The sequence below is a fragment of the Schistocerca americana genome, chromosome 1 (assembly GCF_021461395.2).
Source record: "Schistocerca americana isolate TAMUIC-IGC-003095 chromosome 1, iqSchAmer2.1, whole genome shotgun sequence".
In the NCBI taxonomy this organism is placed as follows: Eukaryota; Metazoa; Arthropoda; class Insecta; order Orthoptera; family Acrididae; genus Schistocerca; species Schistocerca americana.
This window is the reverse complement of record NC_060119.1, coordinates 20,910,509-20,923,387: the sequence shown is the minus strand read 5'-3', so window position 1 is coordinate 20,923,387 and position 12,879 is coordinate 20,910,509. Positions and strand designations below refer to the sequence as shown.

Below are 12,879 nucleotides of genomic sequence, written 5' to 3'. Positions count from 1 at the left end.
TGCTCACAGCATCAGCAAAACATATAAAGGTCACTTTTCTAGGACAAGTACTAACGCAGAGTAATTTTTCAGGCTCTGGCTCAACATCAATCAAGACTACAAAAAGGATCCATATTTCTGTTCCATTCTCCATTTGCTGGAAAACTGCTCGTATTTGACTACCACAATAATATTTCAGGGCCACGTAAATTACACAAACCACAATTATTCTTTCACCTTGAAGGGAATCAATATACTGACGAAATCCACAGACAGCACTTTACATACTCAGCTATAAAGAACAAAAAAGACATATATCATCAACATTAACATATAATCGCATATTGGGAAGCCAATGGTTAAACAATCGTATTATTGCATCCTGTTTTCAAGATTCTAAACTTACTCATTCCTTTCTCAGAGTTCCCCTATCTTAAAATATTCATACAGCACGCATACTATAGTAAGAGATCCTCATTTATACTGACAGATATAGAATAGTAATAGATAGATAGTAGCACTGAAAGCAGAACATCGGAAACATGGCTACTAACTGCTGGGGACCTGGGTTTGTCAGACCCATAATACCCACAGATCGAATATTCCCCCGAGTTTTGCATTAATTCAACACTGATCCTGCTTCTCTCAGGAGCGACTCTTTTCAATTTACACAAAAGAAACCATAAACAGCATTTCACTCGTTCACAATGAAACCTTCTACCTTCACATTTGAACCAACCTAAATCCTAATTGCACAAGGAAAGAAAAAAAATTTAAAACATCACTTCAATCAATCACATAGAAACATCTTTATCATTATTTTTACCAACATATTATTCAAAATTCACATATCACAAATGTAAACTAATCAATTCTTTCTCTTCACCGTTCTCTCTACTCCTCACTGACCTTTCTATATACCCTATGTACTCATTTGCCATGTCTCTCATTTGTTCCGATTGCGTGACTTCTGCGCTGACCATTTGTCATTGCCGGTTTTGTTAATTTCCATTTGCTGGATTACGTCTAGGGTTGGCTGGCCGAATTTCAACATCATGTGGTGCTCCGCCTACAATCCTATTCCCACCGTGTTCATCGTAGTATCGATTCTGGTTGCCGTACCTGTTGCGTTCACGATCCTGTCCACGTCCTCGATCATTTCCGCTGTTCCACCTGTGATCGCGACTGTTACCCCAGTTTCTATACGGCCTGTCCCGATTGTTGTTCCGTTCGCGTCGCGACGACCAGTCACGCCGTTGATTAGTACTACGGCCACGACTGCGGTCGCACTGCTGTGCCCTGTAATAACTTTGTGCTTGATTAGGCGGGCTTTCTCCTGCATTATATTCAAACTCTCGGAGAAGTGTCTTAAACGTTTCCACGTCCTCTTTCCATCGTCCCGCAAGAATGACGTGGCGCAAGTGCATCGGCAATTTGGTGATGCATATCCTAATGAGTTCCGGAGGTCCGTATGGATCGTATAGAAATTGATTCGCCTGCAGCGTGTTGTCGAATAGGCGTGCTGGGCTGCCGAAACCAGGCTTGTTCAAATTTGGCAGCATAATTATGCCATGCTTGACCCTATGTATGCCGTAAATGACAACAGTTTTAAGAAATTAACGTGAAAGGAATCCAACAGACCTTTCAACCTTATCCCATCAGTTAACACTTCACCATGGACAAATTCGCACGCATGCCAGACGCTCAGTCTGAGAGATTAGGTGTGCAAAGACAGAATGCCCGAATGTACACCGATATCAAATTTAAAAATCTTGAGACTAGTTAAAGTTGCAAGGGAATTAAAGGACACCCAGAAACTTCTTGCCATTAGCCAAAACCAGATAGAGAACAGAATTAGCGTAATTGAGGGCAAGATAGAAGCCGCGGCCGTTGTTATTGAAGAAGGTGGTGCAGGAAAAAAGGAGAAGAAGAAGTACAACAAAGCATATATAAAACCACGTGATATTCAGAGCTCTGATTAGTATCCTTCGAGATGTTGACAAAGCATAAAGTCATTCGGGAGCGCAAAGAAGTTCGAGAGAAAGTACGTTTGCTGAAGTTGGGACATATAGATTGCGAGCAAACACTAAACGAAACATTTAAACCTATTACTGAAGCCATCGCCAAGATAGCTTTGCATAATAATGACCTAATCGCAGAATTCACCAGCCAGTATTCGACCGTTAAGATAGATAGAACATGAGCCAGCACGCAAAACATACTCTCGTAGGCATGTCATGATTAAAGGGCTGGATGACCTCTGGCAAACTGATCGTGTAGATATGAATCGATATTCACCTCATAATAATGGATTGGTTCAAATGGCTCTGAGCACTATGGGACTTAACTGCTGAGGTCATTAGTCCCCTAGAACTCAGGTTAGTTAGGTTTAAGTAGTTCTAAGGACAGCACACACATCCATGCCCGAGGCAGGATTCGAACCTGCGACCGTAGCGGTCGCGCGGTTCCAAACTGTAGCGCCTAGAACCGCTCGGCCACTCGGGCCGGCAATAATGGATTCAAATACTTTTTAATGGTTATTGATGTAACGTTGTTGCTTTAATTTGCTATGAAAGCGGTGCTGATAGACAATAAAAGCGGGTTAAAACTGTGAGCTGTCTGGGGAAGTTAACCGTGCATTACTGCGCAACTGTTTCACCAGGTATCCAGTCTAGCTTACCAAATTCCCAACCAGACTAACATTAATTAAAATCTTTTAATAGTCATACGACAACTGGTGATTTTTATATATCGAAGAGTTTCAACTTCTATGGCGTTTTCATGGGGAATCTTCCTTATCCGATACGGGCCGTTAAAGAGATTAAAAAATTTCTTGCAGACACCTGACCGTTTGTTAGACAGCTTGTGTGACCTGATAAGAACTTTTTGTGCTACATGAAACACTGTTTTTCTCACGTTTTTCTTATACGCCTTGACTCTGGCTTCTGCTGCACGCTTGATGTTGCGTAAAGCTAAGTCAACAATTGCGTTCCGGCGTAGTCTCGGCTGTAGTGGCCAAGGCAGCACCTCTTTGATTTTGCTCGGGGGCTCCTTGTTTTTTAGCACAGTGATTGGCGGAAGGTTTGTTGACGTATTAGGCAACTCATTAATTATGTTCTGAAATCCTTTTAGTTGTGTGTCCCACGATCGGTGATCACGACTGCAGTATAACCTACATAATTTTCCTAATTCACGCATAATACGCTCACTGGGGTTCGAGCTGGGGTGATACATATATATAGGATCAATTCTTCGCCTTCGAAGCATCCGCTGCCAGTACTGCGATCTAAATTGTGGTCCATTATCCGAGATAACCCTTTTCACACGCCCATCTTCATGCAGAAACTGCTTTGCAAATGCAGTTGCCACTGCCCTTCCTGTGGCTCGTCTCAACGGAGTCAGACACGCAAACTTGGAGGTTAGCTCCACCGCTACGAAAACATATGCAAAACCTGCTTTAGATCGTATTAGTGGCCCAAATAGATCCACGGCCGCGAGGTCACAAAGTTTGCTTGGTATTATCGGGTGCAATGATGCAGCATACGTCACTGTGGCCGCCTTTGCTCGCTGACAAGGTCCGCACACTCTAAGTACACAACGAATACGCCGTAGCATGTTATTAAAATAGCATGTCTCCTTCAGTTTTTCACAACATTTCTGTGCTCCGAAGTGACCATAACTCAAATGTATGTACCATATAATTTTGTTTACGAGTTCCTCCGGAATCACCAACACCCATCTGGAGTCGTCCGGGGCTCGTTTCTTGAATAGTATTCTATTGCGCACTAAGTAGTACTGGCGTATTCCTACATTCTCCTTGTCCTCCCACTTCTTCTTTATATCTTTCAGTACTGCGTCCTTATCCTGTTCGTCCGCTATACTCCCTAAAGAGGTGGTAACAAAGTTCTCGAACGCTACATTCTGTAAGTATAGGATGCTAAAATTGTTTTCACCGAGTTCCCCTTCTTCTGTGTGAACCAAACCTATAGGAATGCGCGATAAAGCCTCAGCAATTACATTTTTCTGTCCCGTAATGTATTCTACAGTGAAATTATATTCCTGTAGGTATAGTGCCCAGCGTCCTAGTCTCCCATGCGTGATTTTTGTGCTCATAAGAAATTGGAGTGCACGATGGTCGGTGTACACCCTGGTGGTCCTCCCAAATAAGAAATACCTAAATTTTGAGAATGCCCAAACTATCGCGAGTGCTTCGAGTTCTCTCACGGAATAATTTTTTTCACATCGAGAGAGCACCCTGCTCCCAAACGAGATTGTTTTCCAAGTTATAATATCATCATTTCCTTCCGTTTGAAACAGTACCGCACCTAATCCTGACAAGGAACTGTCCGTCATTAAACAGAATTCTTGCGTCAGGTCGGGGTGCACGAGGATGGGAGCCTCTACCAATGCCTTTTTCAATTTATAAAATTCATCCTGTGCCTCTTGATCCCAGACCCACAAAGCGTTCTTCCCTGTTAGTCCACATAGACGGGGTGTACCAAGTACACTAAAATTTATAAACCGCTTATAAAAATTACACAGGCCTAAGATTGCTCGCAACTGTTTTTTATTTGTCGGCATTGCACACTCCGCTATCGCCACAATTTTCTCCGGGTCTGGTTGTATTCCATTTGCTGAGAAAATATGGCCTAAGAATTTTATGTTCTCTCGTCCGAACTGTGACTTATCTAGGTTGACTGTTACACCTCAAAAACATCCAGTAGTCTGTTCAGAACGTCATTATGATCCTCCCACGACTTTTCCGCAATTAATATGTCATCCACGCAAATTGTCACTTGCTGTTTCAAATCATCGGGTAAAATGCTATTTAGTCCCCTTATAAAAGTAGCTGATGAGACGTTTAGTCCGAACGGGAGACGCCGGAATTGGAAACAATTTCCATAACACAGGAACGCTGTATATAATCTGCAAGATGGGTGTAGCGCGATTTGCCAAAAACTCGAACGGAGGTCGACAGATGATAGTACCTTTATCCCGTGGAAACGTTGTAAGAGTTCCTCAAGGCTCTCAGGCCTGTCCGTTTCCGACATAATATTTGCGTTTATCTGTCTCGAGTCTAGTACCAAACGAACCGAGTTGTCGCGTTTTGGTACGACAAGCAAGGGTGAGTTGTACGAGCTTACTGCCCGCTCAATTATTCCTTGTTCTAACATCTTGTTTATTTCCTTCTCCACCTGGGCTTTATACGCCACGGGAATAGGGTATGATCTAACAGAAAACTTCTGATGGTCACGTACTCTGAATTGGTAAGTAAAACCCTTAATCACCCCCGGAGTCTCAGAAAATACCCGTTCATGATTCCTAAGTAGGCAATACAATTTCTCCTTTTCCCTGTCCGTGGTTCTAACACCCGCGATGCTCTTTCTCAGTGCATCAGCAAAAACAACATCTTTCCCCTGCTCACCAGACGTAGAGCACGACTCACTTACATAGTGCACGAGTAGCTCCGATCTGGGCTGCGACTCTGTTTGAGCTTGAAATTTTAGGCAACTAATTTCTGACTCGGCACGTAATATGCATTCATCAAATACTAAATTAATTGGCTGATCCCCAACTTGAACTGTCATTACTCCTCCACCCATGCCAATTACTGCATGGTGGGCATTCATGAGGTCATTTCCTAAAACCATTGCCACACTCAGCATTGGGAGCAAAAAGAAGTTGTACTCAAACTCTCTTCCCTGGCAGGTAAAATTAAGCCGAGTCTGCCTTCGGATTTCTACGCTCTTACCGTAGATTGCGCCCTTCACCTTTACGCCTCGCACTTGAAAAACGGGCCAAGACCCAGTCCCTTCGCATTTTTGAAATGCTGCCTCGCTCACTATCGAGAAAGGGCTTCCAGTGTCAATGACACTCTCAAACATATTTCGTTTACTGCAACTGTCACGATTGGATTTATTCCCGAAATTTTCGCACTCTTAGTTTCTTGCAACAAATCCTCTCTAATATCTTCCCTTTCTATATACCGTACGCACTCATTTCCCATGTCGCTCATTTGTTCCGATTGGGCGCCTTTTGCGCTGATCGTTTGTCACTGCCGGTTTTGTTCATTTCCATTTGCTGGATTATGTCTAGGGTTAGCCGGCCGAATTTCAACATCATGAGGTGCTCCGCCTACAGTCCTATTCCCACCGTGTTCACCGTAATATCGATTCTGGTTGCCGTAACTGTTGCGTTCACGATCCTGTCCACGTCCTCGATCATTTCCGTTGTTCCACCTGTGTTCGCGACTGTTACCCCAGTTTCTATACGGCCGGTCCCGATTATTGTTTCGTTCGCGTCGCGACGACCAGTCACGCCGTTGATTAGTACTACGGCCACGACTGCGATCGCGCTTCTGTGCCCCGTGATAACTTTGTGCCCGATTAGGCGGGCATTCTGCTATATTATATTCCAACTCTTGGAGAAGAGTCTTAAACGTTTCCACGTCCTCTTTGCATCGTCCCGCAAGAATGACGTGGCGCAAGTGCATCGGCAATTTGGTGATGCATATCCTAATTAGTTCCGCAGGCCCGTATGGGTCGTTTAAAAATTGATTTGCCTGCAGCATGTGGTCAAACAGTCGTGCTGGGCTGCCGAAACCAGACTGGTTCAAATTTGGCAGCATAATTATGCCATGTTTGACCCTATCTTGTGCCGCTTCCGACCAATAGGCGGACAGAAAGGCTTGTCGAAACTCCTGAGTGGAGTTGCAGTGACGCGCTGCCGACCTCATGCGAATCGCCGGTTCGCCTTCCAAATAGCCACACATATATTCTATCTTATGTGAACTTGCCCAGTCGGGGGGAAGACAGAACTCAAATTGCTCGAGCCATGCTCGTGGATGTATTCCTTTTTGCGAATTTCGAAATATCTCAAACTTTCTCACCGTAAGGAAATGTTTGAAATCAAATCCCCGCATTTCCTCCCGGCGAGGTCCTTGAATGTTTCTATTTTTCTCATGTCTGCCCCTCAAAATACGTTCTTCCCTGTCGTCAAAATCTCCCTCGTGGCCGGAGTCCCTCTCTGCACTGTTCGTACGGCTATTTTTAGCGCTATTGGCGAGTTCGGAATCACACCCAATGCGACTTTCCAGATGCGCCACGCGTTCTTGTAATTCGCCTGTTACAGCTTTGTGCCGCCTGTTCACTTCGAACTGTCCCTTCTGAAATCTAAGAAGTGAACGCACTTCTTCGGTCTCTGCGGCCGCTACCGGTGTAGTTTTGTTCTCGCTTTCCATCACCTTCATCGTGCCTACGATGTCCGCTAATGCCGCAATCTTATCATGTGTTTGTCTGTTGTCCTCCGCCTCAGTCTGCTTCAATTGTTCTACTTGCTGTTCCAGTGCGTGAATCGCTTGACTGTTGTCTGCTGCTGTGTTGCTAACGGACGTGGGACAATGCGTTTCTGCCTCTTGCACCCTCGACAGTACCTGCTGGTGTTCTCTTTGGCATTCTTCTCTCAGCGCTTGGGAATTCCTAAGTAGCTGTACCTCTCTCTCTTTCGATTCCGCATCGCGACTCCGCTTGCCCTGTTCTAAGGCTTGCAGACGGTCATCGATTTGTTCAAATGTACGGCCTAATTCTTTCATAATATCACTTTTTATTTCACTTGCCAAATTGTTTATTCTTTGTGAGATATCATCGGACACTCTCTGCACCGGCTTGTCGACTTTATTTGTCTGCAGGATTAGTTTTTCGTCTATTTGTTCGCCTAGCTCGCGGATCGATTTATCAGATGATTCTTTTTATTCTCGGAACGATTTTTCTGATTTCTCTGCGTTTTCTTTATTTTGTTGCAATAAGGCTTTCATGAGTTCTGCCAAATCAATTTGCTTAGTAGGAGGCAAATTAATTTCTGGCTCTGCTGTGAGCCCGTTCGTCCCGTTTTGGATTTCGTCTGAAGTATTCCCCATTGCATTTTCGGAACTGTCCGACGCGTCAGTATTCGAAATCAAATTATCCCCTTGGTCCATGTTGCTTAAGTTGTTGGACTGCCTACTTTTAGCTTGGTTACGTGTCTGCATTCGTTCAAGTTATACCCGGTAAATGTATCCCCCAAAAATTACGACAGTTACATGAAAGGTACCCAACCTAATACGCACTTTTTCACACGCAAAACAAATTTTTATCTTTGATCGGAACAGTGCAATTTACAAGCGAGAAAAAACACACACACACACACACACACACACACACACACACACACACACACACACACACACACACATGAAATACACAAATATAGAAAACAAAACAACAAGACAAACAACACAACGCCGCTCAACAACGCCGTGAATCATTTGAAAGTCTGCTCAGAAACAACGCAGAAGTTGTTTGAGCGCTGCAGGGAAAAAAAAAAATTAAGATTATACAACGCTCGCAATCTAACGTTTCAGAGATTCCAGAGTCTAGCGGAATCACAGAACAGGGTCGCCATGTGTAACGTTGTTGCTTTAATTTGCTATGAAAGCGGTGCTGATAGACAATAAAAGCGGGTTAAAACTGTGAGCTGTCTGGGGAAGTTAACCTTGCATTACTGCGCAACTGTTTCACCAGGTATCCAGTCTAGCTTACCAAGTCCCCAACCAGACTAACATTAATTATAATCTTTTAATAGTCATACGACAACCGGTGATATATATACGTATATATAAAAGAGAATTTAAATAAAAAGAAATAAATCAGTTTATATTTGGAAATTTATTTTAACATTGATCATTGAAATTTCAGCATATTAAACGTGAGTCGTAACTAAGCTGGTGCCTTATTTAGGATTGTGGAAATGTGAGTTTGTAATCTTACGGAACACATCAAATATGGAGCCAAGATTGGGAGACTGCATACAACACTGCATTCATAAAATAACACACGAAGAACGTTGAAACATATGCAAGAGGAAATTAACCACAACCAACCGATTCAATTTTCACCCAAAGAAGTTATATTCGTAGCACAATCCTGTCCGTCATGTAATTACCACACACTGGTATACTAAATTCATACTAACTCTCCGTGAAATCTTCCTGAAAAGAATAGCTGAGGGCTACTTTGATGGTTACACCACATGCTTCACGTCGTCAACTTGGTTTACACAAAGAGTGTAACTCCACAATAGTTTTGATAATTAAAATAAATTATATCGAATCGCAATTTACAAAAGAAAAACCTCGAACTGGTTACTATCGTCTTACTAATAACCTGATGGGTCAAACAATTGTATAAGCACGTGGTACTGGTCTCACAAAGTACACCCCACGTGGGTTGAACATAAAGAAAAGTTGCTATATCAAAAAATATTGTCAACATGAGATGTTATAATCTCCCGCACATTCGCGTTGAAGATTGATGATGCTAGTTAGAGTTACTGATCAACACGTGGTTCCACTTTACTCACAAAGTAGTGACAAAGCAACTACCGGAGTATATCCTGAACTTCACACTCGAGTTACACTGCCCTGCAATTTAAGATAACATTAGATATTTTAGAGCTAAACCTGAAATAAAGGTGATTAAATATTCAGTTAGGCTGAACTTAAGAAATCCATTGTCCTACGGACTTAGTAGACACGCGCTTAGCCGGAGATCTTACCACTTCAGACGCTCGCCACGGACAGACTGACCTGGTCCCTTCCTGAGGGGTGCCTCACAAATACAAACGGAAGTGACCAGAGAGGCAGCTTCCTATACCAACGTGACAAGGGACGGACAGGACCATACTAAGGATAGAAACCTCTTTGCTTTTAGAAAGCGTAGCTACCTGTTCCGACGTTGGTCCTACTGTTCTCTAGCAGACAGGCTTGTCTGCTACCATCCAGCATGCAACTAGAAATACATTTGCTCATTCATTCTTTCACACAGAAGGGAAGGGGGATGACAGTTTCTTATCATATACAGTATTAAAAGAAAGCGGCTGTAGGTTCCGTATGAGACTGTGTGACATGAATTACATATAAACTGTGTTTTAAAGTGTAGTAGTGTGACAGATCGTGCTTGTTTGTGTGTCAAAGTAACACGTTCCACTACTCAGTCTCCTCCCAGATACTCAGAAACGCCACAGTAAATTTAGAAGAGGAATTTATGCCGTAAATGACAACAGATTTAAGAAAGTAACATGAAAGGAATCCAACAGAGACCTTTCATTGATACATACTCTAAATCCGCATGGGCATTACCTGTGAAAACGAAAACCGGTAGAGATGTTGCTGTGGTGTTTGAGCACTTGCTGCAGACAGGAACGAATCGATGCCTGGCCAATCTTCAAACTGATCACGGTGGAGAGTTTTACAATGAACGTTTCAACACTGTAATGGAGCGGTATGGCCATACACCACTACTCCACGTTTACTCACCTTAAAGCTAGTATCGTCGAGCGGTTGAACAGAACAGTCAAAGCTCAAATGTGGATGCAGTTTAATCTTCGTGGTTCGTACAAGTGGGTAGATATCCTCCCACAGATAATTGCAAAGTATATTCGAACCAAACATAGTACAATAAAAATGAGACCGATCGATGTTTGCGATAATTCACTCATGGACACAGTATATTTCCGAATTAAAATGCTCGTCCCTCGCAAACAGAGGTTCAATATAGGCGACTTAGTACGTATTTCAAAACACAAGACAGCGTTCGAGAAATTGTACTTAACAAATTGGTCGGCTGAGACATTCACAGCATCCAAGGTGCAGCGAACCAACTCTATGACATATATCTTAAAGGACGGAAAGGGCGAAGAAATTGCAGGATGCTTTTACACGGGGAATTGCAGAAGAGTTCTGAACCAGATGTATTTCTCATCGAGTGCGAGATAAGACGTCGTGGGAGTAGAGCATTGGTTAAATGGCTAGGATTTCCATTATCAGAAAACAGTTGGATCGAAGCTGACAAGTTAGTATATAACAGGGAGAGTAGACCTCTATCTCCTCAGTAGCGTACCATGCACGATAGGAGGCACATCATAATAAGAGGTGCAGGTGGTGTTCTCGACAAGCTGCCTGTTGAATTGCACATTGCCGGAGGTAACTTCTGTGGGCCTGGAACAAAGCCTCAGAAACGCCTGGCACGAGGTGATAAAGGTATTAACCTACTAGACGAAGCCTGCCTTGAGCACGACCTCGCATACGCAGCAAATAAGGATCTCCCAGCACGCCACGTCGCCGACCGGATATTAGCAGATGAAGCCAAGCAAATAAGGCGAAGAACAGATCTCGGAATAGGCCAACGCGTTGCTGCACTCGTGGTTGATAAAACCATGCGTGGAAAAATTAAGTTGGGCTTGGGTGTGATGAATTTCAAACGAATTATGAAAGCAGCGTAAACAGCTTTGCGAGCGAAGAAGAACAGGAAGAAGAACAACAAACCCGGTTGTTTGAAAAACTGTATTGTCACTTCGATGTCTGCAGCTAAACGTGTGTTGAATGGTGGGAACAAGAAGAAAAACACGAATTCAATTAAACCACCTAGGGTCCTACCACTACCAAAGACTTTGGGCGGAATTATCCCGTTCCTCATTCCAGCCCTTGCAGCCCTGTCTGCTGTAGGTTCACTCACAGGCGGGGCCGCAGCTGTCGCCAAAACGGTCAAAAACGCACAGAATGCACAAGCCCAACTAGAGGAAGCCAGAAGACACAATCGCGCTATGGAGGCAGCAGCTATCGGAAAAGGCCTCTACTTGAAACCATACAGGAAAGGACTAGGTCTCTTCATAAATAAAAAAAAAGTCCGTTAGTTATTCTACCCGACGGAGCACTCACGAATAAAGATCTAGTTAAAATTCTTAAAGAAAAACTTCACATTTGTGGATTCCGCGGCGTCTTTATGCGGAATACATCGCCGCAGACCATGTGGCGGACTAATGAGTGCGGAATTGTAAATTTAGATGTTGCTGGCGGTCCAGGGCCCCATTGGGCTGCGTATATTAAGAAAAGTCGAAATACAGTTCAGTATTTCGATTCACTCGGCGATTTACAGCCGCCTGAAGAATTACAGCGCTACTTCACCAGCAAAAGACGCGTCTTCTACAATGTCCGGCGATATCAGGACTTTAACACGTATCTCTGTGGTCATCTCTGCGCTATGTTCCTCATCACAGCGACGGCGAACCCCCCCTAGACTGCGTCATCGTCAGATCATGTGCGCGATATATGAAAGAGCTGTCATTGAACACATGACCATCATTTCATGTTCAGATGCAATGTCGTACACTCTGACTTTAAAAGAGCGAGGATCAGTATTTTGCGCAAATTACTTTCCGCCGATTGATTTAAGTGCAGGGGACTGGAGTATTGCCCTGATTGGTCTAGAGACGTATAATAGCATTCCAAATATCACACAGAGCAACAATAAACTACATCCTGAAATTGACGGCCGGAAGGAGATTCTACAAATACAACCTGGTGCCTACGATATTGATGATTAAAACGAACTCTTAAAACAGTCAGGAAAAGGTATTGAACTACTGGCAAACATTGATACCCTTAAATCTGAAAAACGGACAGAGAGTGCTACGATAGATTTTACACAGAGACATTTAATTGGTCCACTACTAGGTTTTGCGATGGATTGTGTTTTGGTGAAGGACGGAAGTAAATTTTACGCATCGGATCAAGCTGTAGATATACTCCCAGTGAGTACAATCCACGTTGAGTGTAATATTGCAACAAACTCATACCTGAACGATAAATTGATTCACTCAGTTTACGGATTCTTTCCTACAGTCGGCACAGGGTATAAAATAGTTCAAGCCCCCAAAAACGCTATATATCTCCCGGTGACTGTTCAGACACTGGACTACCTTGAACTGCGTATTGTGGACCAGAATAATCAGCTTGTTAATTTTAGAGGAGAAGAGATCATTGTACGCCTGCATCTAAGGCGAGATGGGAATAAGGTATAAAGCTAG

At 43.4% G+C, this 12,879-nt stretch overlaps 1 non-coding gene across 1 annotated transcript; it reads right to left on the bottom strand.

Moving 5' to 3' along the window:
- Nucleotides 1-2,400: 2,400 nt before the first annotated feature.
- Nucleotides 2,401-2,484, bottom strand: Trnap-ugg. The gene has a single exon. It is a non-coding gene; the product is annotated as a tRNA-Pro (tRNA).
- Nucleotides 2,485-12,879: the final 10,395 nt, after the last annotated feature.